General features: G+C 35.1%; 1 non-coding gene across 1 annotated transcript; it reads right to left on the bottom strand.

Moving 5' to 3' along the window:
* Positions 1-4,626: 4,626 nt before the first annotated feature.
* TRNAT-CGU (transfer RNA threonine (anticodon CGU)) lies at positions 4,627-4,699 on the bottom strand. The gene has a single exon. It is a non-coding gene; the product is annotated as a tRNA-Thr (tRNA).
* Positions 4,700-5,158: the final 459 nt, after the last annotated feature.

Below are 5,158 nucleotides of genomic sequence, written 5' to 3'. Positions count from 1 at the left end.
GCATTGACGTGATGATGATGATAATAATAATAATAATAATAATAATAATAATAATAATAATAATAATACTTACTTACTTACTGGCTTTTAAGGAACCCGGAGGTTCATTGCCGCCCTCACATAAGCTCGCCATTGGTCCCTATCCTGAGCAAGATTAATTCATTCTCTATCATCATATCCCACCTCCCTCAAATCCATTTTAATATTATCTTCCCATCTACGTCTCGGCCTCCCTAAAGGTCTTTTTCCCTCCGGTCTCCCAACTAACACTCTATATGCATTTCTGGATTCGCCCATACGTGCTACATGCCCTGCCCATCGCAAACGTCTGGATTTAATGTTCCTAATTATGTCAGGTGAAGAATACAATGCGTGCAGTTCTGCGTTGTGTAACTTTCTCCATTCTTCTGTAACTTCATCCCTCTTAGCCCCAAATATTTTCCTAAGCACCTTATTCTCAAACACCCTTAACCTATGTTCCTCTCTCAGAGTGAGAGTCTAAGTTTCACAACAATACAGAAGAACCGGTAATATAACTGTTTTATAAATTCTAACTTTCAGATTTTTTGACAGCAGACTAGATGATAAAAGCTTCTCAACCGAATAATAACACGCATTTCTTCAATAATAATAATAATAATAATAATAATAATAATAATAATGATAATAATAATAATATTAATAATAATGCACAAAATTTAAAATACCGATAATGTAAATTGTAAACAGTTTTAATAATGATCCTCCTTGAAAAAATCCTGCTTACGCCACTGCTCCTAATATCTAATATAATTATATTATAATAATATTTAAATGAACACTGACGTGATCTCATTCAATAAAAATATAATAATAATAATAATAATAATAATAATAATAATAATAATAATAATAATAATACCGTAATAATAATACACAAAATTTAAAATAATATTTAAATGAGCATTGACGTGATGATGATGATGATGATGATGATAATAATAATAATAACACAAAATTTAAAATACCGATAATGTAAATTGTAAACAGTTTTAATAATGATCCTCCTTGAAAAAAACCTGCTCCTAATATTTAATATAATTATATTATAATAATATTTAAATGAACACTGACGTGATTTCAGAGACATTCAATAATAATAATAATAATAATAATAATAATAATAATAATAATAATACCGTAATAATACACAAAATTTAAAATAATATTTAAATGAGCATTGACGTGATGATGATGATAATAATAATATTAATGATAATAATAATAATAATAATAATAATAATAATGCACAAAATTTAAAATACCGATAATGTAAATTGTAAACAGTTTTAATAATGATCCTCCTTGAAAAAATCCTGCGTACGCCACTGCTCCTAATATTTCATATCATTATATTATAATAATATTTAAATGAACACTGACGTGATTTCAGAGACATTCAATAATAATAATAATAATAATAATAATAATAATAATAATAATAATACCGTAATAATAATACACAAGATTAAAAATAATATTTAAATGAGCATTGACGTGATGATGATGATGATGATGATGATAATAATAATAATAATAATAATAATAATACACAAAATTTAAAATACCGATAATGTGAATTGTAAACAGTTTTAATAATGATCCTCCTTGAAAAAATCCTGCGTACGCCACTGCTCCTAATATTTAATGTCATTATATTATAATAATATTTAAATGAACACTGACGTGATTTCAGAGACATTTAATAATAATAATAATAATAATAGTAATAATAATAATAATAATAATAATAACAATAATAATATCATCATTTTATGAAATGTTATTGTCATATTTTCAGAAATTTAAGGTTATTTTATATGTTATTTTTCTGTGATTTTAAGTCATCTACTTCCGAGCCCTAGTTGTTACGTTGAGTGAAACAGACGGTACTGTAAAGTTGACGATGGTCATTCGTATCGCTGAACATCGACTGGACTGCGCGACGTACTCTATTGTTACTTACAAAATTTGAAGTCTATAGCAAGCAGGAGAGAAATACTGAATATGAAGTGCGAGCAAAACAACAAAAGGTCAGGTGGCTGTGATGAGAATCTGCGTGCAGGACTCTGGAGACTTGAGACTCCCCACCACTCCTGGCAGCTGCGAAGAAAAGAACTAGGCGCCACTCCACGGGCACCAAGCAATCCTGAATAAATTGCGAAAATTTGTATCGTCTGAGAAACATAAACTGATCCTCGCTTTCTTGGAAGAAGCATGAGAACATGTGAGGAGAAAACCTGCCCCCGAGACTCAGTCCTGCATTGAGTCTTCATCCCATGCTTACTATTTATAATAGCTAACTAGCAGATTGATCAGACTCTTATGATGAATTGATGATAGACTGACATTCATTTATTAACTATCGGATTGACTAATTATAGTCCCGTCGCTCATATTTCCGGCAGCCAATCACGTTGCGGTTTGGCTACATTTAAACGTGTGCGTCTTGTGATTCGCTGATGATGATGTTATGCAGTTCCTAAGGCTCGATAAATACTTAATGTAATCGCCCGCCATTTTGGCTCTTTCGTTGGCGTTCGCAGAAAGCACACGAGGACGTTATTTGCCGCTCAATTATTTGCTGAATTACAGTGCGTTTGATTTATTATCATAGGAGCTAAGACATGATAATGTTTAACGGTGTGGCAAATAGATCCCTCGTCTGGTAGCTCGGCAACGAAAGAACAAAAATGGCGAACGATACTAACTAAACTTTATAGAGCCTTCACTTCCTAAGGCGTAAGCAAAGAGGAGGAGTCACGCAGGGAATAGATAATAGATCGCGTTTATTAACTGATCACTCGATTTTTAACCGATTCACTGACTGATCGGCGATTGACAGACGACCGATTTATTGACTGTGACACTCACTTTTTATTGACTTGATTACAAACCGTTCTATTTACGGGGTCCCAAATGTGAAAGGACGTCTTTCAACCAATCATGGCTGCTTAGGGCTACAATTTTATCACTTCCGTAGCATTTGTTTATTTTTATCATTTACGTAGCATTTGTTTGTTTTTATTACTTTCCTAGCATTTGTTTCTTTGTTTGCCAACATTTCAAACTGCAAATTCTTCATGTTACTATAAAACATGCTTTGCGACCGTCATTTGTTTCTCACATAGATAGTCGACTGAAAATGGCGGCTCCGTTCAAGCGTTTTGGTGAAGCTAACATTAGTGAAATAGAATTTTAGTAAGTCAATTAATATTTTATTGTATTAGAGTACTTTATTTCTTCTAATCGTGTAATAGTTGAATCCCACTCGAGTTTTGGTTTTCTCTAGATAAATCAAAACATCTAGTGAGATTACTACGTCATACTACTTTTGACCAATAAAACGGTACGAAAGGACATTTCAACCAATCATGGCTGCTTATCGCACAATTTTATCGCGTCCCTAGCATTTGTTTAATTTTATCGCTTCTCTAGCATCTGTTTGTTTTTATAACTATCCTAGCATTTGTTTCTTTGTTTGCCAACATTTCAAACTGCACTGGTCTGGACGTCAAAAAAACAGAAAAATTACAAACCACTCCAGTCGATGCACAGCAGTTTCAAATATGACCAAGAGGTGAAACTTAAACTGAGAGGATTCAATCTGACTTCGGGATGGGAATTCGGTGTGGCTTAGTGGATAGAACGTCAGCACGTAGAGCTGAAAACCCGGGTTCAAATCCCGATGCCGGAGAGAATTTTTCTCTGTTCCACTCATCCATCATCAGAAATAATGCAGTTTTTTTAGTTGTCCGAAGACATGTCTGAACCTCACAAGTGATACCAAGAAGGCGGCACTTATGAGGCAACTAGACCAGGAGATAATGGGATAGGGTGGCCAGTTCCTTTCCCCCTCCATTCCATACATCGCCGACTAGCTACATATTACAGTAGTCAGACTTCAGATGCAATGCAGTTTTATGAAATTAAATTTGTCATAAATAACTTAAAATTATTCTAAACTAATTTAGGCGAATCTGAAGTCCCTGGGAGCGGAAGGAGGGAACTTTCCCCAGCAGGCTACACTGAGTCCATCACTGCCAGTCCTTGAAATAGATGACGATATCAGTACACTAATATTATTTACGCAGCAACTTTGTTATTACATTGAGGCGGTGATACCTATTGTTGAGAGGTAACATCGCAAGGAAATAAGAAGACTGCGCTCCTCAGTTCTATGAATAGTTGTCGGTCGGCCCTATCGCAATGCGAAATAACGAGAGGAGTTGTGGCTCGCGTTCATTTGTTTTTGTTGCTTTGGTGTTCAAAGGAAAGGAGACTTATTGTTCGTCTCGAGGCTCAGCAGTGGCGAAGTGTGAGAAGCTGGGAGCGAGACACCTTGAATTTCAACTTGGGTAACACATACTACCATTTATTTTCCAGAGAAAAATCAAATTAACATTCTAACGAAAAATTTACTATAATAATCTCATGAGCCGCCTCCACCTACGGGTATGAGGATTCAGCTGTTGTTATTGTCGCGTTACCTTCATGTTTATTGCATTCCGAGTTATATCTGGTATAGAAAGTCGATGAGATAGGTCGGCCTAGTTGGCGCATTTAATATTTGAGGAGAAAAATTCGCTCCGGCGCCGGGGATCGAACCCGGGTTCTTGGTTCTACGTACCAAGCGCTCTGACCACTGAGCTACGCCGAATTCAATCCGCAGCACCGGTCCGAATCCTCCTCCTTCAATGTTTCCCTTTGTGGCCTGACTCCAAGTTCGGTTATGTTGACGTATATGTTCAGTGTCAACTGCCATTAAACTAGGAGCGCACTCAGCTGAGTGACTTGTTTGGCCGGGATTCCGCAGTTACGTGCACAGTAATCTGTACTAGTAATATACGTTACAAGAGCGGTATGTTGACGTTTTCATGTTCGAGGAAAAGATTGAAAAAGCGAAACGTAGTTGAGCTTTTTTAATTTCCGAGAACATGAAAACAAACATACCGCTCGTTTATCGTACATTATTTTGTGCGAAGATCGTTTATTACATACCTGAAAGAGGAATTTCTAATTAGTTGCAATGAATTCTCCATCTTGATTTCTGTTCAATGACGGCAACTTTGGAAAACAAATATATCTATCTTCAACATTGTTGCTATAAAATGTTTTC

The sequence above is a fragment of the Periplaneta americana genome, chromosome 6 (genome assembly GCF_040183065.1).
Source record: "Periplaneta americana isolate PAMFEO1 chromosome 6, P.americana_PAMFEO1_priV1, whole genome shotgun sequence".
Classification (NCBI taxonomy): Eukaryota; Metazoa; Arthropoda; class Insecta; order Blattodea; family Blattidae; genus Periplaneta; species Periplaneta americana.
Note: the sequence above shows the minus strand (reverse complement) of the source record. Positions and strands in the feature narration are given on the sequence as shown.